Source organism: Palaemon carinicauda, chromosome 37 (assembly GCF_036898095.1).
Source record: "Palaemon carinicauda isolate YSFRI2023 chromosome 37, ASM3689809v2, whole genome shotgun sequence".
Taxonomy (NCBI): Eukaryota; Metazoa; Arthropoda; class Malacostraca; order Decapoda; family Palaemonidae; genus Palaemon; species Palaemon carinicauda.
This window is the reverse complement of record NC_090761.1, coordinates 12,457,998-12,485,497: the sequence shown is the minus strand read 5'-3', so window position 1 is coordinate 12,485,497 and position 27,500 is coordinate 12,457,998.

Here is a 27,500-nt window from a genome sequence, read left to right as displayed (position 1 = left end):
GCCCTCATGAAAAAAGATCTTAACATTGTACATAGGCAGTAAAATATATATTTTATTTTTTTGTGTGTGTGTGTGAAATATACTGTATGTAAAGAAAAAAAATTTTTTTTTTTTTTGCCTAAATTGTTGCTCTGAATACTTCAGCATTCCGCCCGTTTCTATAAATAGCGAGATGACCTTGACTTCTTTTATATATACCGTGCACATTCCAATTCCAACAGTGAAAAGGAATAAAGCAATAAATACTAATTCATTTGATCTAGTGAAGAAAAAACCGAGCTCGAAATATACTTGTTATTATTTTAATCTTTTAGCATTGGCAGAAGAGTATAAAAAGCACAAAACATCAAAATCCTTTTGCATATTTTGCTCGAATATTGGCGGTATTCAATATCGTTTTACAGTGCAAGACTTCCCCAGGAAAAGTATTGGTCTCCGAAAAAGAAAATACGGAATGGGAGAATATTTATGGACCAACATATATCAGTCAAAGTATTAAAATGGTAGGCTTTCTATTGCTGCCATTCAGTTACTTTAGATATCTGACGATAGTTCTTAGTTTTTAGGCATTGCTTTTAAGGAGAAATAATATATTTTGCAAATAATATTACATTACAGGGTATGAAAGAGAAAAGGAATATAATGAAGTTATTGTTATAATACACTTTTATCTTTATCTTCAAGTTATCATGAATGTAAGGTTAGTAGAGATGATTTAAGTTCCTCAGAAAAAATTAATACTGCAGGATTTTATATAATTTTAGTAACACAATTAATTTCCTATTCACTCACTTAAAGTTTTGGTGTTTTCCGTTAATGTCATGTGATTCGTGTCCTTCCAAAGAAGAATTGTTGAAAGTAGTGACTATTAGCAGAACAACAAAGACCTATATCAATATTGTATCAGTCAGGCGAATGAAGTTTTGCACGAAGACTATGTAAGAGTAAAATCAATCAATCACACGTCTCGTTATGATAAAAATTACCGATGGGTTGGGAGAGGAAAACTTATTGTTTTATGTATATCTACTCACACATAAATACACACATTTATATATATACAGTATATATATATATATATATATATATATATATATATATATATATATATACATATATATATACATACATACATATATATATATATATATATATATATATATATATATATATATATATGTATATATATATATATATATATATATATATATATATATATATATAAAATATTTACAAAGACCATGAATTAGAAAGACAGCTAGACTTTAATCAACCAAGAGAGCAGGCAGACTTTAGAGGTGGCTATTCATCAACTGACCATATCCGTATAATCAATCTGCTAATGGAAAAATCAACAAAGTATGACAAACCACTAAGTATAGCAATGGCAATTATAAACTACGAAAATGCTTTTGATTCTGTCAAAACTTCAGCAGTAATGAAATCTCTTCAAAAAATAGTTATAGATGATACTTATTTTAGAACACTTGAAAATATCTATACGGGAAGTACCGCAATCCTGAAACCACGTGAAGATAGTGAGAAAATTCCGATTGAGATTGGAGTTACAGGGAGACGCATCTCTCCTAAATTATTCACAGGATGCCTAGAATAAATAGAAAATAAAAAGAGATTGGAAAAAATGTAGGAATTAAGATTAGGCCTAATGGGGAATACCCCAACAACTTATGATTTGCAGATGACATTTGTGATTAGTGAATCGTAAGAGGAATTACAAAAGATGATAGAAGAATTAAATAGAGAAAACAGAAATGTAGGAGTAAAAATTAGCACGAGTAAAACAAGGTTAATGTTCAATGAAAATGCAGAAAACTAATAAGGGTTATGGACGAACCTCTAGAGATTGTTAATGAATGAATATTCACGCTTAGGACTGAGAGTAAGTGTTTTCCCAAGACACAAAAGAAGGATAGGTATGGGATTGAGAGCCTTTGGTAAACAAAATGAGAGTATGTAACGTCAAATGCCACTTTCCCTAAAAAGAAAAGTATTTATTCAGATAGTCCTACCAGTATTAACTTATGCATCAGAAACTTGGAGCCTTAATAAAGCCTTAGAACATAATCTAGTAACCAATTCAAAGGGCTATGGAAAGAATAATGATGGGATTAACACTAAGAGACAAAAAAAGAACTACACTGATACCAGAGCAAACTAAAGTAGAGGATATTCTAACAATATGTAAGAAAAAGAAATGGACTTGAACAGAACATATAATGAGAATGGCAGACAATAGATGGACATTAAACATAACAAAATGGGTCCCTAGAGGTTGTAAAAGAAGCAGAGGTATGAAGAGAAGACGATGGATCGACGAACTAAGGAAGTTTGAGGTGAGGACTGACACAGAAAGCCCGTAAACATACGCAAGTGGATGGACATGTCTGAGGCCTATCTTCTGCAGTGGGCTAGTAATATATATACAGTATATATATATATATATATAATATATATATATATATATATATATATATATAGTATTTAAACATACACACACACACACACACATATATATATATATATATATATATAGAGAGAGAGAGAGAGAGAGAGAGAGAGAGAGAGAGAGAGAGAGAGAGAGAGAGAGAGAGAGAGAGAGAGTATGTTTGTTGGCAATAAACCGCATGAAACTGAAAATTCTGAGTGAATTCTAAGTATTTTAGTTTCTACGGCATATTCAATAGGCCTGATTTATTGATCGAGATTTTCACAGTATACAGCACAATAATTGTAGATAAAAACATCAATAAGGTATAATGCCAGCAATTTGCGAGAGCGGAAAGGTGCCTTCTTGGTGTAACTCATATCACATTAGCCAGACAGGATGGTTAAAAGGCTGTTCAGAAGCTCGAGTGTATTTTTACCATTAGGCCTTCAGATAGTTACCTATAATTTCTTTACATTAATTTGCGCTTACCATGAATAATTTGGTTCATCCTTGCAAATCCAAAAACTTTATATATATATATATATATATATATATATATATATTCATATTTATATATACAGTATATATTTATATATGTATATATATATATATATATATATATATATATATATATATATATATATATATTCATATCTATATATACAGTATATGCTTGTATATATATATATATATATATATATATATATATATATATATTTATATTCATATTTATATATACAGTATATGCTTATATATGTGTATATATATATATATATATATATATATATATATATATATATATATATATAAATATATATATATATAAATTTCTACCTTACTTTATGATCGAACTCTAGATGCTATAAATCATGCAAGTTTCTAAAGACTCCAAATGTGAGACAGAAATTTTTACCAATTTGAGCCCTATATTGCGTTGTTTTTCGTCATACAGATATATAAATCAAGATATTAACGCGCAGATGGTTTTTGTTATTGCATTAACTCTATTTAGGGAATCCAATGTCCTAAGGGGAATTCACGTACAACTATTGAATCTACTCGGACAGAATTCTAATCTACCCATATGTATCGAAATAAAACTATACAGTAAACGTATCTTAGAATCCTATCTTATACCTACGATAATTCAAAAGCCTAGTTTTGTACTGATTAAATGCATAGGTTAAAATATAGGTAAGGAAATATGCACTATTCATATATAAATTCACATTTGGATATATTATCCCAGAAGCAGAGGGAATTGTACATTAAAAGTTTTCAGGGGCTAAATATTTGAAAATATAAAAAATTCATGTTTGAGTGACAAAACTATAGTACATACACACACAAATAAATAAATAAATATATATATATATATATATATATATATATATATATATATATTTAATTATGATGTATGTATATTTATACATAAGCTCTGTCTGTGAAAAATCTAAAACAATCTGATGATTTACAATTTTATCGAGAGAAAAAAAAAGGAAATATTCAAAATTATGATGTATGTATATTTATACATAAGGTCTGTCTGTGAAAAAACTAAAACAATCTGATATTCACTTACAATTTTATTAAGAAAAAAAAGGAAATATTCAAAATCAATTACGTCCATTACTTGCAAGACTATTGTAATGAAACTTACTACAAATGAGGCTTATCACTAGAGGAACATGGTTTATCACCAGATTTTCTTCATAAAGAAGTTACAAAGTTACTAAAGTGACTTAAAGTCTGTTGGTTAACTTTGCTTGCTGCAAGGTATGTGCCCCGGCATTTCTACACATAACACTAAGGACAGTAAAGGGAAGACAGGAACGCTGCTTGGATTTCTGTGAGCATTTGGCCGGTTTAGTAGGGCGGATTCGCAATAGGTGGCGCTGCTCTTGTCGTCTGTTATTTGCTCACACAAGTCAGTGTTACCAGATGTACAAATTTCAACAGCATTCTTTTTTATCAGGCAAAATACAAATATATGCTACACTATGAATAAAACAGAATTCAGCACTGAAAGAAACGTACTCATGGGTTTTTTTTATTTTCATTTAAGCTCATCACTATGTTGTATTTCCATCCTTCTCAGGGGAATTTGGGGTCTAACAATATGGTAATGCTAATTCAAGTCTTCAACTCTTCAAAACAATTGTAGCAGTCCGTCGCCATATGTAAAACAAGAAGCATATTTGGAATATATTGCCCTTCTAGCATAAACTATTATTTATTGGTGCAATTTTTCTTCACATTTATCAATGCAAAGTTAAGGGAAGGGTGTATATTGAATGTATATATGATTGTAACTTTCAGAATGTGTACTTTATTAAAGTCCGAGATTATACATTGAAACATGGCCTAATAGATGCTAAGGCCACTCTACAAACAAAATCACATAAAAAAAAAGAAAAAAAATATATATATACATCGGAGCATCTTTTCCGACCATATCTCTATATGGTATGAGAAAATTGTGTCTGTTAACAAGCCTTCGACAATATTAGACCACCCACCACTTATCTTCTCCCCTCCTAGTTTAGTCTTGGGTACAGGTCCTATTTCGGAGGCGTGTTTTTCACATATTCAGTAAGTTATATTTGCGATATTATATATATATATATATATATATATATATATATATATATATATATATATGAAATAATTCAGTAAGTTATATTTGCAATATTATAAATACATGATATACACAGCCTAACCTTGACTTGCATTTTGTAAATGAACAAGCAACAGGCCACATAAATATGAAAAAGAATATACTGTAGGTAGTCTAATGATCAAAATGATTTAATATAAATATAAGGAAACTAACTAGATGAATGATAATAAATCGATTATTGGATAACTTTTATAGCAACATATGAACCTTCCTAAATAACAAAACCCCGTAGAGATTTTTTTAGCTAATTAGGGCGCGTCGGCAATAGATGGCGCTACTAAATCACACGAGTTTTGTATAGGTATGCTATCCTGTCTTCCCTTTACTGTCTTTGACGTCACACCAATGCTGTAGCACTGCCACACGCGTGAGGATAAATCAAAATCAATGAATAATTACGTGAATGATAACTAAAATAAGCGATATAAATAAACTCTAAAAGTCCATTACGCCCCAAACACGGCTCAGAACTTTAATCAAAGGCAGCTGGACTTTAAATGGCTAGAGATCACTTTGAGAGAATTAAATAATTTGAACAAGCTTCAAAAATATTTGTGCCACCACTTTGTCAAATAAAAAAGGAAACTACGTATGTATGAATGTCATTTTTTTAGCAAACTAATTATATGTTATTTGATTAAATAACCGTTAGCATTTATATACAGATTGTCAAATCTGCCAATAATGTAAGGAAAGAGAGAGAGAGAGAGAGAGAGAGAGAGAGAGAGAGAGAGAGAGAGAGAGCATGTGTTGTGAAATCCAGGATTATTTGTGCTGGGAGTTAGTTTTATAAAAACAACCATTGGAACCGACATTCAAGGCGCTTTATTGTGTAAAGCCTACCTGACACTTGCGCGCATTTTTGCCACGCACTGGTGTTTTTCCCGCACTGTTCACGACCAGTTCACTCCAGTTAGCGCATCGTTCACGCGACGTTCACGCGACGTTCACGCGATGGCACGAATTGGCACGCGTAGTTCACGAGAAGTTCACGACACGTTCACGCGAGTTCACTCATCATTCCGCATCGTTTCCGCATCGTTCACGCCAGTTCACGAATTGGCCACTCCATATAAAAACGGGGCTTCTCCAACCCGAGGACATTCTTGGATTGGCTTCGGAAGAGACAACAATGCTTTCTGTCAGAGACACCATTGCATTGAGGAGAAGAAACGTATCTTTTTCGTTTGTATTTTTTGTTGCCCTTTATTTTTGTTTCAATAAGAAAGCATTTGATTTACATATAAATAGCAGACATAAAATATGTACAAGAATTAAGAAAGCATTTTATTTTAACATTAAAAGCAGCAAACATGAAAAGTTTTTAGGCTGTTGATTTTAAGGTAATAGAGAAAAAAGTGTGTTGAAATAAGAAATCATTTTATTTTTACATTAAAACAGCAAACAGAAAAAATTTGTTTTGCTCTTCATTTTAAAGTAATAAAGAAGAATAAGTATGTTGATGAAATAAAACATCATTTTATTTTTACATTCAAACAGCAAACTTAAAAATTTCTTGGGTTTATTTTTCAGTTCATTTTTATTTAAAACAAAAGTTTTGGCTCTTGATTGGTAATAGAGGAAAATAAGTGTGTGCATGAAATAAGACATCATTTTATTTTTACATTCAAACAGCAAATATAAACAATTATTAGGTTTATATTTTTCTTTCCATTTCATTAATTTTTTTCGTTTCCTTTTTGTTTCTCTTCATTATAAAGTTATAGAAATAGTTTGAAATAAGATATCATTTTTTTTTCACATTAAAACAGCAAATATAAAAATTTATTAGGTTTATTTTTCTTTCCTTTTCATTAATTTTTTCGTTTCCTTTTTGTTTCTCTTCATTATAAAGTTCACGCCACTTCCCGCATCGTTCACTCCAGTTCCCGCCAGTTCCCGCACTGTTCACTCCAGTTCACTCCAGTTGGCGCATCGTTCACGACTATTTCACTACCATTTAGTGCGTGCCAATGCGTGCCACAAACTTTAAACATTTCAAAGTTCTGGGCACGCATGGCACGCATTGGTACGCTCTAGCACGCGAGTTCCCGCACTGTTCACGACATTTTCACGGCTCGTTCACGCGAGTTCGCGCATCAATGCGTGCCAGTGGTGGCCATCAAATGCGTGCAAGTGTCAGGTACCCTTAAAAATTTTGAATAAGATTTAATTGACATCTGATCATGTATTTTTTTCTATTCTTTGCTTCGATAATCAGTATGAAGGAAATAATTATCAAAGCAGAGACGAACCAATTATATATATATATATATATATATATATATATATATATATATATATATATATATATATATATATAGATAGATAGATAGATAGATAGATATAGATATAGATATAGATATAGATATAAAAAAAAATTATATATATATATATATATATATATATATATATATATATATATAATTTATACCCATATATAAATATACATATATATATATATATATGAGAGAGAGAGAGAGAGAGAGAGAGAGAGAGAGAGAGAGAGAGAGAGAGAGAGAGAACGGTCCTGTCATATTTGCCCGCCCTGTTGTTGAGTCATATCTTTTGATACTGGATAAAGTCCACAGTTGATTTTCATTGGTAGAGGCGAGATATGATCAAAATATCAGGCTACAGATAGCTGTCTGTTAAGAATGAATGTATCTATAATTCTTTATAGGAAAAGCAATATTACTTCGTATAGAATTTGAATAACATCTTGGTTTTACATTCATTTATGTATTTTTTGGCATAGAAATCAACTATACTAATGATAAACCTAACCAAACCAAGATATTAGATAAGCAACTTGTATGTGTCAGTGTTGTTACCATATTTATTTTTTGAAAGTAACAGTGAAAATAAAAATTACTGGCAAATATATCACATAAAAAATTACAATTCAGATCTGCCAAATATCCTAACATTTGAGCATTTATTTGTATTCATGCTTTCAAAAGTATGAAAATGGTGGTTTTGCATTAATCCCAAAAGCCAAATAGATTATTCATGGCTTAACCTTTTGACTTTCTTCAGATAATTACAGAGGGATTACAAAGCAATTACGACCGGGGAATCTCAATTCCCTATCTTTTCTCTCCTGCACTTAACTACATTTAAAAAAGAAGGGTGGTAATTGTAGCGCAGCACGAAGTTATACAAAAGGAACGGGAGTGGAAATACCCGGTGATGAAAAATCTTTATTTCTGTATTTCCCTACATTATTATTATTATTATTATTATTATTATTATTATTACTTGCTTAGCTACAACCCTAGTTGAAAAAGCAGAATGTTATAAGCTTGATGGCTCCAACAGGGTAAATACCCCAGTGAGGAAAGGAGTTAAGGAAACCATAAAAAAGTAATCAAGAATTAAAAAAAAAAAAAAAAAAAAAGAACAGTAACAGTAACTCATAATGAAGCAATTGTTCAAGCACAGCAAAAATGCTTTGATATCATTGTATGATCTCTCCTTGGTAGAAAATGTGTCACTCTTTGTACCTTATATTTATATGAAGGGGGGGGGGGGTATTTTGTGGTAAAAACCAAGTAATATCCAAATCAATTAAAGTACATTTAAAGAAGTAAATAAAACCCAAGCCTATTGAAAAAGAAAAAACAATGTAAAAGTTCTTTCTAAGAATTCCCACGGTTATGACCTCCAACAGTGTTATGGAATGTATTATTACATAAATTGAACATAGGTGCGATTAAGAGATTCCTAAAGTCCTAAAGAGTACTAGAAACGACCAACTGAGTGTGCAAGTTTAAAATCTAATATTTCACAGCTTTAATACCAATTCGACAATGAATTTCTCGAAAAATGTACTATAGAAAAAGTTCACTAGCGTAAATGGAAAAATCTAAAAATAAATGAACAACATGAACATGCATATGTATAGTACATATAAACACAGAACCATAACTTTACACATAGTATTCTTTTATATTTTATAAAAAAAAAAATAATAATAATAGAAGTTAATGAAATATAACTGAGAATAATACTATTAACTCTGGAAAAAATATGAGTGTTCACTTATTAGCAAAAGCAAAACTGAAACAAAATCATAATAAAAGGAATTTAAAAGAAAAAAATCTATATTCATTAGTGATAAATATCTGACCATGGAGTCTGAAATAATTTTCACTAACAAACAATCTTTAACAAACAAAACAATTTTTTTAATCCCAAATAATGCATACCCTTGGACTGCTCTGATCTTACAATTCTTTCCTAAATTTTGAGTTGAGACAAATTTTGTTTCTAATAACTACTTAAAAAAGTCAACAGTAGGGCATAAGTTGCATGTAATTCTCAATTTTCCTCACTGCAGTCTTATAATACATGACACACAGGTTTTCATAAATTTTATACTAATTTTCTTATAATTTCCTGCGTCTCAAAGTTTTAGGTAATTATAACTTTAGCTACCTTCAATCTGAATATCCCTCATTCATTTAAATAAGCTAGTAATGTGTTTTTTGGTTTCATTCCTCTCCTCTCAAAACTCTCTTCTATTCCAGATCTTTTATATACACTGTTTTCAAAGTTCATTATCTGTTCTGTACACCTTATCTGGTGGTATGCCTGTGTTCTACTCCCTAGATTATCTTCTCTTTTTTAAAGTTATCTCCATTATACCTCTTCTTTAACCATGCTACTACCTCATTCTTCTTCCACAACTCTCCTCAAACGCACTCTCAAATTAATATTTCTTCATTCATGCAATCTTACTTTTTTATGTATTTGCATTAGCATCCTATATGCATTTTTATATGCAGTGCCTTCCTAATGTTATTCACCCCTTCTCCTCACTATCCCACTACGGAAGTAGATTCAGATTCTTAATTTCTGTAATACACGTTCGAATTTTTCTTCATTTCCCAGACTCTTAAGTCTATCGCATCTACTCCGATATCACTTTGGGATTAATCATCCTGTTCATTACCTCTGCTTATTAATCTAGCTTCTCAAGACCGAGACTAATAGACAGCTGACGATAAAATTACCATTTGCCCGATTCCACTTATCTTGAAGACTTCAACTTTAGCATTCTAAAATGATTCTCTCTCATTTCTCTCTACTGGCATCAATCGAACATCTCTTTTTAATAATTCTAATGTAACATATTCTATCCCATTAGCTTTAGTTCCATAACTGTACTATTACAATATATCTATTATCTATTTATTTACAGGCATAAGTATCTTTAACCTTAGCATAAAAGTTTTCCTTGTTTTACTTTAGAATCAATATTTAAGAGTATTTCTAAGAGATTACCTAAACTTTCAATAACTAAAAGATTAGGTTAATGTTTAGACATTCCTTCACATTTATTTTATACCACAAATATGTTCAAGCTACTTGATATATCAGTCGATAGAATATTAATTCAGAAGAATTTGAAAAAAGACAGATGGAGCAGATGAATTTTTCAAATAATTTCGTGCAAATGCTACTTTTATCTCATTCCGGTAACTGAATCCCCATCAAGATATAAAAGGATCTATTCATGATTTTTTATCAGGCACGTTCCTAACACCAGAATTATATATATATATATATATATATATATATATATATATATATATATATATATATGTATATATATATATATATATATATATATATATATATATATATATATATATATATATATATATATATATATATACATATATATATAACCACACACACACATATATATATATATATATATATGCACACGTGTGTGTGGGTAGAAATCACGAAGGCTGGCACGTGATGAGTATAAAATGTATCATAGCCACGGAAAGAAAAATAAAAAGACTTGACTGGAGTTAGTACTTTCGTCCAGGACATCAACAGGCACAACAATGATGGTTGTGTCTGTTAATGTCCCTAATGACGAAAGTACTAACGCCAATCAAGTCTTTTCACTTTTCCTTCCGCAGCTATAATACAAACACACACATATACAGTATATATATATATATATATATATATATATATATATATTGTATATATATATATATATAATCATATACAATTATATATATACAGTATATATATACTTTTATATATATATATATATATACATATATACATATGTATATACTGCATATATATATATATATATATATATATATATATATATATATGTATATATACGTGAAAACTAAAGCGTTTTTGTAGATACACATGAAAGCAAAGTTACGAGCATTCATCATTACAAGTTTTTTCAACTGGATGACATTTAAAATAGTTTTGATGGTATAAAAAAAAGTTTTGATTTATCATGTGCGTGTGAGTGTGTGTGTATTTGTGCGTGGCTATGAATATCTATGAACTATAAGCTTCTTTCCCATAAACATTGGCGATCCAGGGGAATGTTAATCTTTAAGTTCTTAGCAATCTTTGGGATACAATGAAGTACCCAGCTCCTGATCTTTTCCGAACCTGTCTGAGGCCCACTGTATTAAACTAACTACAAGGTACTGAATTTTATATTTGGTAAACAAAGAGTCACTATGGATCTTTCAGGTAAAAGGTCAAAATATATTTTCTGTCTCGTACTGTGAAGCAATACTAGAAATAATGATTAATGGAGGCTAATTTGTGTGTGTAACTAGTTAGGAAGGCAATTTCCATGCGAAATAATATTCCTCCACACTCACACACACACACACAAAGAATCAGTTGGTTGGATGATTAGTCAACTGGTTGTGTTGGGCTATTGGAAGCGTTCCTAGCGTTCGTTGGACTGGAGTTCCAGTCCCCCTCAAACTCGAAAGTTTTTTTAGTGTCTGCAACCTCACCATCCTTGTGAGCTAAGGTCCTAGCTTGGTAGAGAGTTGGCTTGGGCGGTGATCATATCTATATGTGGTCAGTCTCTATAGTCCTGCTAGCTAGGACAATGTGACTTTCCCTTACCCCTGCGACGTTTTTTACTGCTCGAACTTTGTCCTACTAACAACAATATCCCTTTCGCTCCTACCACTTCATAAAACAATAAACGAATCTAGAAGTTTCTCGACCTATCCACGGACTTAAAGAAAACCTACATCTCTTTCACTAAGAATGAAGAAAAAATAAATCTCTGATCTTTACCTTAAGTTAACATCTATGAGAAAATTATGGTTGGTTTTAAGCAGGATTGTTTATCATAGTTGTCTTGTGTGATATATCCATTTACTCACATACAACTTGAATGAGGGCTTACCTGTTCAGTTGCCGGTGACCCATTGATCTGCTTCTGGTCTGTGGGTTGCTTCTCTGTGGGTGGACGTCATTTCCTGCAAGATAGTTAGGTTATATTATTAATGAGGTTTTAGAATATTTTCATGTTCTTTGATTGATTTGATTTTAAAGCTAGTTGAGTGGTTTTTAGAATTATATCTTACTAATGATCTACTTATGATAATTTTTATCAATTTTACATTGTATCTATTACAGATAGACTGAAGATCATGTAAGTTATATTGAAAGCTCCCAAATAACAAAGATGATGATAGCAGCACTGATTACTTTATCTATGTTTAACTTACGACTTCCAAGAGGAACCTAACTGGCAACTATATATATATATATATATATATATATATATATATATATATATATATATATATATATATATATATTATATGAATGCATGTACTGTATATAATACACACACACACGCACACGCGCGCACACACACACACACACATATATATATATATATATATATATATATATATATATATATATATACCCATACGAATATCTATTGTGGGTATTGATTTTGTCGCATTCAGTAGACAAAATTACTGTTTGTCTTTAGCAGTACATTTGAGAATTACCTGTCCATAGACCACATTTTCCCTTCCCTCCAAAGGAATCTCTTGTTAGCAAATGTATATTTTTTAGGAGCTATCTTAGTATCACGTGTAGCGTGTCACATACAAGTTCTCTGTTAAACGGGATATATTATCTTTAAAGGGTTTTGTCTAACTCAAGGTTGCCCTATGCTGTATGCATAATTGCAATACTCTCTCTCTCTCTCTCTCTCTCTCTCTCTCTCTCTCTCTCTCTCTCTCTCTCGTTTAAACCAAATTGCTCTACCCAAGAGCAAATGGTGTCTCCGCGTATGGACTAAAAAGTCTTTGAGACATCCAAAATCGTTGTAACTCTCTCTCTCTCTCTCTCTCTCTCTCTCTCTCTCTCTCTCTCTCTCTCTCTCTCTCTCTCTCTCTCTCTCTCTCTTAGAAATGTTGTAAAACGTTTTGCTTATGAATATCAAACAAATCATACAAATTCGACTCTAATAAAACAATGATAAGAAAGGGTTGTGGCGGCCGTTGTGGTAACGTCACTGACTGGTGAACGCCAAACTGGGTTTCCGAGTCCCACTCAAACTCGTTAGTTCCTTTGGTCGCTTCAACCTCACCATACTGGTAAGCTAAGGATGGGGGGGGGGGTTGGGGGAGCCTATAGGTCTATCTACTGAGTCATCAGTAGACAATGCCTAGCCCTCCCTGGTCCAAGTTTGGATGGAGAGGGGTCTTGGGCGCTGATCATATGATATATATGGTCAGTCTCTAGGGCATTGTTCTGTTTGATAGGGCAATGTCACTGTCCCTTGCCTCTACCATTCATGAGCGGCCTTTAAACCTTAAGGTGTCTTTCACTTTCTCATAACCATATTAAATGGCTCCTACACAAACACTGCCTACGGAAAATGAAAATATTAGCCCTATAATTTATGAGTGGGAAGATAACATACTTTAAAACCTGTACGAAAACCATTCAATTACTCCTTTATTATTTTAAGGTAGGCGAAGTAGGGTTTTGTGCCTGGGGCTAACTACATCAAACTTTGGGCGTAAGAAGATAATATCCCATTTTTAGAAAGGCTTTACTCTTTAAGGCATATTTTTTTTTCGCTTTGCTCGTTTTGCCAGGCCAGACTTTGGGATGTTTTTACAGTACCTTTTTTTTTTAAATTATAGTATTAGGGTTTTGGTGGCCTGGTGGTAACGTCCTTGCCTGATGATTACTAGACAGGGGCTCGAGTCACGCTCAAATTCATTAGTTCCTTTGGTCACTGCAATCTTACCATCCTTGTGAGCTAAGGATGGGGTGTTTGGGGAAGATTATAAGTCTACCTGCTGAAGTCATCAACAGTCATTGCCTGGTCCTCTTTGGTTTTAGCTTGAGTGGAGAGGAGTCTTCGGCGCTGATCGTATGTATATAATAGGGTCAGTTTCTAGGGTATTGTCCTGCTTACTAAGTCACTGTCAATGTCCCTTGCCTTTGCCATTCATGAACGCCTTTTGAACCTTTATGTTTCCAATGCTGTTTGCCTTACTTGTTAATTCTTATAAAACTAACTAATAGGGTGTACGCTATCTGTGAAGCACACGGCATGGGAGTAATTTAAACAATAATAATCCAAAGAATTAAGCTTCACTACAATGGATATATACAGGTTACCTTCGACTAGATTGTCAAATACTCAAGTTCTGTGCCAAATTCAATTGAACCAGTAAGATCTCATCTCAGAAAGAGTGCTTTAAATCTTCAGAATTTTCGTTTTAAACAACATTACTTAGACATTTGTTGATTGAGACATAATTCTTTGTTTCTGTTTGCATCACAAGTCATTAGATTTCCCCTCAGATGAATCATAAATCACGTAATAAGTGAAGTAAGGAAGTTGGCAAGAGATCAACGAAAGCCTTGAAATATCAATTGAAGTTAATGTTTAAAAATCATGGTGTGATTGTCGAACCAATTCTCTAATTTGGAAGTCTTGTGTATGCACGTTGAAGGTGAGTGAAAACCCAAGTCTCATATGTTTCATTATTTCTATTGGAAAAGTTATTTCTTATTTTGTATAGCATTGTAAAGAAATCCTCAACAATTTTTATTTTGTTGATATATTCCTTTTTTCCGTTAAAGCAAATATCTCTTGGCATCCTATCCCAAGTCTACTTTTCATTAACTTGATGCTTCTTCCTTTCTTTAGTTTTTCCTCAATTTTGATCTGATTGTGTTTATGAATGTCTTGATTTTATTGTTTTAAATTGTTCTGCTATATGTATTTCATCTCAATTAGCTTTACGCTTATTTCCAATCTTTCCTTTGTTAGATTTTTGGTGTTTTCTGATAGTTTTCCTCGATCGTATTTAGAGACTTATCCACCTATCTCTTGTGCTGATTTTAATACAAATTTTGATAAATCACTATTCGTTTCGTCTTCATTTACTTCCATTTCATCATGTAGCTAGGAGCAGTTTCTCGTATTGCTAAACTATAGTCCTCATATTTCTCTCTTATTACGAGAGTGTTTATTGTCTTTCTTAATATTAGTTTTCCTTTCTTCATTTCCTGAGATCTAGACAAATTTTAATTCTAACAATTCTATGACACTTGACTTCAACTTGTTTAACACAATTACATCTTTAAGTATATTAACTTTTTCACTGATAATAAATTTATTTCATTTTTCTTTTCAACAAATGAGCTTCTCCATGTTCATTTTTATAAAATAGCGTTGTCCATGATTTTTAGTTTTTTTTTTTTTCTTCAGGAAATTCTACAAGCTTATCTTCTCTGTCATTTCTTGTGCCTAATCTAAATTCAGCGGTAGATGATTCCGCTTGATTCCTTTGACTTAATTTACCATAGAAATCACCCAAAACAAATGCAAATAGTCTTATGATTTTTTTAAGATATCCCCACATCATCCTTAAAAATATTCTCTTTATTCCTCCGTTGTTGGTATATACGTTTGAATGGTCTTCCTTTTACGCTTTTAATTTATTTTGATAGTCGATCCTGCAATTCTAACACTGACACTATAGAATTCTTCAATGTTACTCGAAAAACTTTTATTAACATGATCACCCACTGTTTTTTCTTTGTTCCCGTCATGTCCCCTAAAGCAAAAGATATAACCCTCTTTCATTCTATGTAAGATTCCCCAGTTCTAATGTCACTCAATACTATTATATCCCAGTTTATTCCTTTCTTGTATATATATATATATATATATATATATATATATATATATATATATATATATATATATATATATATATATATATATATGTATATATATATATAAATATATACATACACACACACACACACACACACACATATATATATATATATATATATATATATATATATATATATATATATATATATATATATATATATAGGCATATATATCTTATTTGCAAATAGAAAGGCACTGCAAATAATATTAATTCTTAGAAGTTTTCTGTTTGTGATGATTCATTTTCATACCTTATCTCCAAAGTTTGAAACCAAAGACAAACAGCATAATCATAGATATTTTTTCATATGTAAACTATAAATTAGACGAAATTAAAAGTACAAAAGCCGTCAAAACATTTAAAGGTAAAATTAGAAATGAAAAACTAATGACACATAAAAATCGTCCAAAAAATAAGATTTTGATGTTGCTACAATCTGCTGTCAGATGCCAGGAAATGGCATCTAAGGGGGTTTACTCGTAAAGAAAACATTTCTTGAGGAGGCCGCCCAGGACCCCTCACCTTCGGTGCCTTTTCAGACTTCAGACCCCACCCGAAAGAAATGCTCCTACGCTCATGGTACATCTAACAAGGCACACTTTATAGAGGATTGGTATCTATGATTGGGTCTATGATTATCTAACACGTATTTGCTCCAGACATGTAAATATTTGGGTTAAATTTGGGAGTTCTGAAGTCTATGGCTGAGATTTTGCAATACATATTATCAGAAGAAAAAATCAGATGAAAAATGGTATTGTTGAAATTCTGGATTTTCGATGAATTAATTGTAATAAATTACTATGAAAGTATGTTTTAGTAATCACACACCACTCCAAATTTCAATATAATACGAGTGGTCCTACTTCTTGTCAAAAGATGGCATTACACGTTCCTTGTTACATTCATGCGAATGATTCTATTCAATTGGAAAAGGGTGATAGATTGATACTTAGGGAGAAATATATGTGTGGCAGACTATAAATTATGTTCACTTACAATTAAGTAGGGCATTTGGGCTATTTTAAAGCAAATGACGTCATGGAATGTTTCAGAATGCAAGGATTAAAGAGCTCTACGCAATTGATTATATTCATTGCCAATAAATGGTCTTACCAATAGTGTATCAAATTGCTAATTATCCCCATCATCCACTCATTATAATTTTCATTAGTTCATTTATGTTGCTATTTGGACACAAAATTGCTATACAACACACGCTCGTGAACTTGATGTTCCCTGTTGTCTGGCCACAGCTTAATTCTTAGGAAATTACAAATTTCACAATAAATGTCACAGAAATATTTCTAAGGCAAACAATTGTTAGTTCAATTTATATTTGGGGGTCAGGGAGGTCTCCAGGTTGCCACATGTAATGAAATCGGGGAGACGATCAAGTTATTACCTTTTCAATTACCTTTTTATGAAACCATTATAAAATTAATATGTTTCCCGTTATGCCATGTAATGTTAGTAAAAACTACGTAGAATAGCAGTATTATTAGCCTACACCCCGAAAGGTATAATAACGCAGACTGCTCTACCTCCCTCCCTTACATCGTAAGGTTTTTACTTTACCGCCAATAGATGGCATCAGAGGCCCCTTGTCCCAACTAATATAGTCTATTATTTGACGACCACGTGTGTCGAAAAAGTGTGGTAGGAGGGTAGAGGCTAGATAATTGGTAGTTGGTAAATTGTCCAATGATCATTTCCTTGTTGAAAATGAATATTTTTATCAGAAAATGGTGTGAAGTTTTCATATGCTATCTGAAGCAACCTGCGTTTACTTATAAAAGTGTTTAATATTTCCTTGCTGCATCAGAACACATGAATGGTAAGTCATTTTCCTGTACAAGTGACGAGGGAACAATCATCAGCATAGTTAAGGATGGTGGTACGAGTTTGAGACAGCGGTGCCAAATAGAATTTCCTTAAATGGAGAATATCATTATTCATTACTGATTCAAATCATTTAAGGAGTAATAGTTATATGCCAGAAGGTACATGACTATGGTGTATTTGATGTTCTTATAATCAACGTAATCAACATAGACAAATCGAACACCTGACTGTGTACTGTCATCCACCTGCGAATTTGTGTTTGTTGATAAGGGCGTTCTAGAGTGTAAATCTGTTATAAAATAAACCTTACAAATATTTCCTTCGTAAATGTATGCATGTCAGTAGAGCTGTTTCTTGGTTCAATATAGGTTTAAAAATTCCATTAGTAGACTTTCTCTCTCTCTCTCTCTCTCTCTCTCTCTCTCTCTCTCTCTCTCTCTCTCTCTCTCTCTCTCTCTATATATATATATATATATATATATATAATATATATATATAATATATATATATATAATATATATATATATATAATATATAATATATATATATATATACACACACATAACATAAATAATTTCCCCTACCAGTAACAGCCACGGTCTTTCTGAGGCAATGATAGGCCAATCATAAATATAAAAAAAGCTGATTCTGAAAGATGGTTGAGAGAGCAAGAGAAAAGAGGCCACCTATAAGACAGGGATGCTGATGATCTCTGCAAAAGAATCAGAAGAAACCGAGTATACCAATACCAAGAAGAGCCAATGTTCAGGTAAATAGGAAAATAAGTGAATTGTGGATGATGCATTAAGGTATTAAAGACTTGTGACAATTATTTGTCAGCATCTATTTTCGTTAGTACGAATATTGATCGTGATGTTTTTAAGAATTAGTTTGGAGAAACGGAAATGTAAGCATACACGATTGTATCTTCGGGATTAATGAGAATATAAAGTTTTACTCTATACATAAAGTTTGTTTCAAAGGAAAGGTTTCATCTGTAACGATATCAAAGTCATTTTAAATCGTTGCCTAGAAATCACAAGAAAGGTTTCACTTTTTTTTAAATTTTTGATTCAATGGAATGTTTAACAAAAATAATAGGATGTTGTATAACAAGAAAGGTTAATAGTGATTTTCTTCAAAGTATTAAAAAGACTTTGCAAAGTTTATAATTTGGATGCTGTTATTTTGATAAATACAATAATGACATTAGGAATTAGTTGTGTCTAAAAATCGAAGAAAAAACACTTTGGTGGATAAGTAAAACTCTAGTTACTTTTCATGAAAAGATAAAAACTTGAACTTTGTTAAATTATGGCAAGTTAATTTTTTTTAAACACATTAGATATTATGTTTACTGATTTATGGAAAATATTTCTGGATCTTTCTAAATAGAAAAAAGAATGTTAAAAAAAAATATAATTTGTGAATGAGCATGTCTTGAAGAGAGCCAAATATATCTTTTTGAGTTCTGCAGGTAATATATATATATATATATATATATATATATATATATATATATATATATATATATTGTATGTATATATGTGTATATACATATGTGTATATATATATATATGTATATATATACATATATATATAGTATATCCCTTTCTTAGTGGGGATACCTTAACGTGATGAAAGCGTTTGTGTATGGCTATGATCAGAAAAGCTGTAATAGGTTGGTTTGTTGTGAGCGATCAGACTAAAGTATCCTACCATCACCAATCCGCAATTGACCACTGTAGTAATGAAAACTGGCAAACCTAAGACATAAATTGACTTCTTTGAGGCCTTTGTCCTGCAGTGCACTAGAAACGGCTGCATTTGTTGTTGTTGTATTATATATATATATATATATATATATATATATATATATATAAATATATGTATATATATATATATGTATATGTATATGTACATATATATATATATATATATATCGAATTTCAGGGGTACATAGGAGAATTTCATAACTAACATCCATGATTTTTTTATTTTTCAAATAAGTTACAAATACCCTCTGATCGATAGAAATGGGCTGGTCTAAACAGTCAAATGTTTATCCTTATTTCTATCGGTCATAGGTTCGAGTCCTTGGCCGGACAGAAATTATTATTAGAGAAATTTCCTTATGCGTTTGAGATCCCAAGGCAGAGCGAATTCGATATTAAGGGGTATTTGTGACTTATTTGAAAAATTGATATCTATTTATAAGTATGTATATATATATATATATATATATATATATATATATATATATATACATACATATATATATATATATATATATATATATATACATATATACTGTATATATATGTATATGTGTGTGTATTTCCGTGATTTTTACACATACATACATATTGAATATGTATTACTAACACTCACGATTTTAATTAATGTGAATATAAAAAACAATAGCATTTAACATCAAATTCTACCTTTGTAAATGTATATCCACTGGAAATTCATTTATGACAAAAGCTGTTGGCTGAGCAAGGATTCGAACCTATGCCCTGAGCTGAAACAATGACTGCATGGACGACTTCACCAATCGGGCTATCAAGAGAAATATAAGTTTATTTTAAGTCCACTGTACATATACCTGTCGAATTCAGGAATCTGTTCTTAGACTGGAAATCAACCCATCAGAGCCTTTTCGAATTTTACCCCCCCCCCCCCAAAAAAAAAAAAAAAAAAAAAAAAACAATCCTACCTCCCTGTATTTGCAGCAAGTAAAGATGAAGAAATATGAAAAAAGTAAAAATTTCAACATATGTGATAGGGTGGATCAGTGGTACGATAAGTTTTATTAATGGAAAGGGAGATAAAAATGTTGGACGAGTGAAATACCCAGAAAGCCACAGATTTTGTAAACGTAGGACCTCTATCTACTAAGATTAAGAGTGCGTGTAATTTAAAAGATGATTATAATATGCAACAATTTAATCCAAATGGTAAGCGAATGAGAGTTCAGGGAATATTTTTTTCGGTGTATACTTGCACACAAATGGTAAACAATATTTCACAGACAACCAAATTTTTAATGTAGTATTGAGTTTTCAGCTGTAAACAGAAAAAAATTAGACAGCATATTAGAAAGAGAAAGTCCAGAAGTAATATGTAAGTAATGATTGAATTCAATATAACTATGGAGCATTTTAAACACTGACGTCATATGTGGGTTATTCACGTGAATTTTATTAGAGACATAACTATCCAGAAATTTTCCATAAAAAATTCATATGTTAGTTTAAAACAAAACACAGGGAAAAATAAACAAAGAGAGACAGCTTATCCTGGAATAAAATGAAATTTTACCGTATTTCTTGCATAAGCAGAGCAACAAAACCGCCCTCTAATTAACGCGTGGTAATCTAATTAAATTTTAATGTTATAACTTAGTAATCACATAATTCAGTTGGATTCCGGCAGCTTTAATGGCTATTCACCAACAGATACTTCTTACAATTTCATTTAGAGTTAGATTTGAATTGAATGAATATAAAATTGTAGAGGAAATCTCTTATTTTCGCAATGACTTTTGTGTATCTTATCGTAATCAAGATAAATGAATACATACTATAGTAAACTTAAGAATAATCAACTGAGAATTTTATAAAAACGAAAGCAAATCCTTTGAATTTCTTTAAGTGAAAAAAAAAATAGTATAAATTTTAATGAAGTTTTTAACTTTATAGATAATTCTAAACGTATGAACGATGTGGTCGTTTAAGTGTATACAAGCAGTTGAGAGCAATGTGTCATAGAAATTCAAATAATCTAAACCATGCGATGTTAAGCTTAAATGGGTTGTTCTATTATCAGTTCGGGAGAGAGCGAGAGATAAATAAGCAATAGCATTACATTGTATGAGCTAGTATGAACCGCGTGCTTTTACAACGATATAAAAAAGATTAAACCAATTTAACCAATTAATGCGTAGTTCTATTTTGTTTACTTTCATCACCACCATAATCATCTACCGGTTTATTTTTCCCCAGTCAGTTTGCCAAGACGTGGCATTTAGTTGCGTGCATCTTGCAATAAACAGTTACCTTGTTTCGAATTTGCTCCCGTCCATCCCTACCTCGACAACCTAGAATCATATCTACTCTCATGATATTCTAATAAGATCCTCGTCTCAAAACTTTGTTAAAAACCCTAGAATCTGTTTATTTATGAAAAACTTCGATCGGACGACAGATTTGATGTTAAAGTATTTGCAGTTTTTTTCTTTTTTTTCCCCAATTAGGTCGCAATACATTTGGGATAGGAACACTTTCACAGATGTTTTCGTGATTAATAATTTCATTCCCCTCAAGTTTCGGAATATGATTAATGGGGGAGTGGGAACCACACATGTAACTTGCAAACTTGAAGTTTGCTTTCGTATCTGCGTTTGATCTCTTTCAGGTACAAACGCACACGATGAGAAAGCATTGGCTCCAGAGCATTTTAAGAAATCTTCTTTAAAATGAATCTTTGTCTTTCTATTGTTGGTTCTTAATTCAAATTGCAGATGGATAACAACAACTACGTAGACATTTAAGGCCATTATAAATATGGATACAAACAAACACATACACTCACACACACATATATACAGTATGTATATATATATATATATATATATATATATATATATATATATATATATATATATGTATATATATATATATATATATATATATATATATGTGTGTGTGTGTGTGTGTATATATGCATATATATATATATAGATGTGTGTGTATGTACGAATACATCCATAGGTATAAACGCGTGTATGGCTGGGTCTTATCTTATCAATATCTATTTATATTTACTGATTACTGCTATTCTATAGATATTAAAATAATAAAATTCTGGTATTGCTGGCTTAAACAGTACTAATGATATAGGATGTGGATACATCATACCTTGAAATTGACGAGTGCCTAGGGTTATGTATACAATTTAATGAGGGGAAACGTTGCCTAAATGGCAGATTCTATAAAGCAATAGTAATCACAATTTCACATTTACAAGAATCTATTAAATGAAATTACTGCAACTTCTCCACTATAAATAGCATAAATGTCACTAAATTGCAATATTCTGTTATTGTTATTACAAGCTAAGCTAAAACCCTAGTTGGATAAGCTGGATACTATAAGCCCAAGGGCTCCAACAGGAAAAAATAGCTCAGTGAGGAAATTAAATAAAGAAGCAAATAAACTGCAAGAGAAGTAATAAACAATTAAAATAGAATATTTAAGAACAGTAGCAACATAGAACTAGGTATTTCAAATATAAATTATAAAAACCAAAAGAAAAATATTAAGAGGAAGAGAAATAAGATAGAATAGTGTGCCCGAGTGTACCCTTAAGCAAGAGAACTCTAACCAAAGACAGTGGAAGACCACTGGTACAGAGGCTATGACACTACCCAAGACTAGAGAATAATGGTTTGATTTTCTGGTATCCTCCTAGAAGAGCTGCTTACTGTAGCTAAAGAGTCTCTACCCTGTGTATTGCAAAACAAAAATAATAATGGGAACTTAACTAATCCTTTGGGGTGTTTAATCTGCATGGATGTGGTGCAGATGAAAAGAAATGTTTGAGGACTATTTTTTTTTTTTCAAGGAGAGAAAGTTTGATGTACTTGCACTTATTGTAGTGTAAGGGTCATTGTGGATATCTGAATAAGAAAAAAATGCGTTATTTCCATGATTATACGGATAAGAATGAGGGATCGATAGCAGTACTAATAGCATGTTTATATGAAAAAGGCATGATTGATCCATTGCAACGTTGATAAGTATTTAAATCTATTTTATAAGTTTATTCGTCATTTCTCTTTTTCGTTTGTACTGAGGTTCTTTCTTTGCTGTGCGTGTAGCTTAGCTAGTATTAATCATAAAAGAAATGAGTTCAGTAAGCTATGGTTCAGGGAGATCTGGGATTCTCATACATATAAGAAAGCAAACTCATAGGATTAACTGAAAAAAGCCTAGCTGTGTTTCAACATTAACCATTTATTCAAAATTAAATTTTTTTAACCTTCTTTCCTCATATGGGGCAACGCCACAAACAATTGAACATATCCTCCGAGGGTGCCCACTGGGCCCTCTTTACTCAGATCAAGACTTCTGAGAGGCAAACGACAACGCCCTCCTATAGGTTCGACATTGGAGCGATAAGATACGAAGATGATCTTATCCTTGAATCATAGGCTCCCGGCAGATGGCTCGTATCAGAGAGTAAGAGGTTGGCTACTTATGTTTCCATTCGAATTATTTTCTAAATGTTAGACTATATTAACATATGAATTTATCATCTGGACAATGGAAATTCGAGTCCAGGAATGACCAGATTTTAACAATCATTATTAACTAATCCGTCCACCAGAGAGGTAAATAAAGGTGCCAGTTAATGGGAGCCAAATGAAGTCAAATTATCGGACGGAGAGGGTAATTAATTACTTTTTCTAATCTTGCAAAAGTCGTTATTCCACACCACCAGCGTAAATAAATCAAGTCATTTACATAAATAATCAAGTCAGCTGACATCTTTCTAAATTTATAAATGACCAAGAATGAAAAAAATCGTCCTAAATGTATAGCGACTTTCTGTTGACTTCACATACACTTACATCGAACACATTATATATAACGATTGGTAATGACGCAATATGTGACAAATATTCAAGAATGAAATCAACGGGAAATTTGTAAATGAAAGAGCAGGTACTAAGACTGGGGGCGAAGAAGTAAGAGTAATACTGTACATGAAAGCAATTGATTACTTGTCTTTCATTTTCATGAATTCTAAAAATTTTACACACACACACACATATGTATATATATATATGTATATATATATATATATATATATGTGTGTGTGTGTGTGTGTGTGTGTGTGTGTGTGCGCGCGTTTGTGTACGTACCTATAAAGATATATCATGTGTTTGCATGCTATAATATAAAAAGTTAGTAAACTAAATATCAATATAACATCGCAACAAACAGCTTTGAATATATTTATATCAATTTCTTCATTCATCACAAATGGGCATCAAACATGGCAATAAAAATATAAACATCTTCTATATAATTAATCCTTCTGGGAAGGAATGAATTTTCGTGCTTTCTTTTAAGCTAAACTGTAAGGAGCTCCTTAATAACTAAATGATATTCTACAGATTGACGCGAAAATAAAATCGAATTTCCATAGTACTTTAATATTTACAAACAATTAGGTTTTATTAAAAGAGGTTCTTAATTCGTTTTTTGTCTTTTGTAAAATGAAAGCGCAAAATTTGTATTCCAAGCACGATGTTTAATGGAACACTGCGCAAGAAAAAGAAATCGAAAAATTTTACCTTTTCAAAATAATTAGTAAATCATTCTTTCACAGCTTTAACCTATACCAAGTAAGAATTTAGTTTTAATTTTTTTTTTAATTCAGAGCAACCAGTCATCCTCGAAATTATTCCCACTATTTTATTCATACTTCCTTCTACTCTCTAAGGCCATCTCCAAAAGGAATCAATGATTTTCAAGTGAATAATAGGGTACATAGTAAAGAAAAAAAAACTTTCAAGATACAAAAGGAAAAACTTTTCAAAATACCAAAAATAAAAAAATTAAACATTTCAATATACTGGCCTAAATGGATTTCGACAACACTAGGATCAGTGGTGGGACTTGGTAAGCAAGTAATACTAAATGAATGTGAAAATATTCTAGTTAATATTTTATTCGAGTAATTGCTATATCACATTCATAGGATAATACAAATTATCCATAGAATACCTCAATAGAAATGAATTTTTTCTTTCTTCTTAGCTGTTACATCAATTCATAGAATTACTTGAAATATCTGTAGGATGATTCGATAAAAATCATATCTTTTTCTTCCCTCTTAGCTGTTACATTAATTCATAGAATTACTGTACTTGAAATATCTGTAGAATGATCCAATAAAAAACATATTTTTTTTCCTTCTTAGCTGCTACACCAATTCATAAAATAATTAAATATAACCGTAGAATAACTCAATAAAAATAACTTTCATTTTTCTTTCTCCTTAGCTACTTAATCAATTCATAGAAAACTTAGAAATATCTGTAGAATAACTAGAAAATCATCTTTTTTCTTTTCTTCTTAGCAACTACAACACTTCATAGAATAATGAGAAATATCTGTACAAAAAAAAAAAAAAAAAAAAAAAAAAAAAAAAAACTTTCTCCACATATTTCCAAGACTGGTATTGTTCCTCAGGCTGCGAGTGATATCCTTTTACAAGAAGCCCATCGAAAGGCAACACTTTGAGGAATTTCCCGTGGGAGTATTCTAGGAAAGAATGGTGTTCGGCGTATCTATAGGATTTGATGCTGACACGAGGGACCTCGCTGATGACAAAGGGGCAATCAAAGTGCTACAACAAATCCCTTAATTCATCGCTGCATTACATTTCCTGTAAAAGCAATGTGAGCCTGACCGTAAATAGATTCTGTTTATTAAAGGTATGGTGATTATAATTAGTCATATATATATATATATATATATATATATATATATATATATATATATATATATGTGTGTGTGTGTGTATATATATATAGGCTATATAGGCTATATATATATATATATATATATATATATATATATATATATATATATACTTAATCAACAACAAAAACAAATGCAACCATTTCTAGTCCACTACAGGACAAAGGCCCAGGACATACCAGTTCATGTATGCGGTTTGGCCAGTTTTTATCACCACGCTAACCAGCGCAGATTGGTGATGTCGGGAGATCTTCGTCTGAATCGCTTACAGCAAACCAATCTAGTATGAGCAGTTCTGAATAATACAGTTTTGCTGATCATGGAAATGGGCAAATCTTTTCACCACGTCCAGGTATCCCTACTTAGACGGAAGTGTAAATATTTATTTGTTCATATATATATATATATAAATATATATATATATATATATATATATATATATATGTGTGTGTGTGTGTGTGTGTGTGTGTGTGTGTGTATTCACATAAGCCACAAATACCCTTTTATAATGGAATTCGCTTTGCCATGGGGTCTCAGATCCCATGACAGAGCGAATTTGATATCAAAGGGTATTTATGGCTTATTTGAATAAAGAAAAAAAAAATCTTAAATCACGAAAAGGTGATAAAAATCATCATAAAATGACCAATAATTACATACTTTCCAATTATGTGTAATGTGGAGATGGGTTGATTTCAAATCCAAGAACATCTGAATTCGAAACCAATTCCTATCTTTAAAGCCAAGTGGGCTAAAAGTCTAAAATTAATTTTTATTTCTATTGGTCATAGGTTCTAGTCCTTGGCAGGGCAGAAATATTTGTCACAAAAGGAAATTCCCTGTGGGTCTGAGAGTCAATGGCAAAGCGAATTCCTTATGAAGGGCGTTTCTGGCTCTTTTGAAATAGCGAAAAACACATGTGATAGTAATAA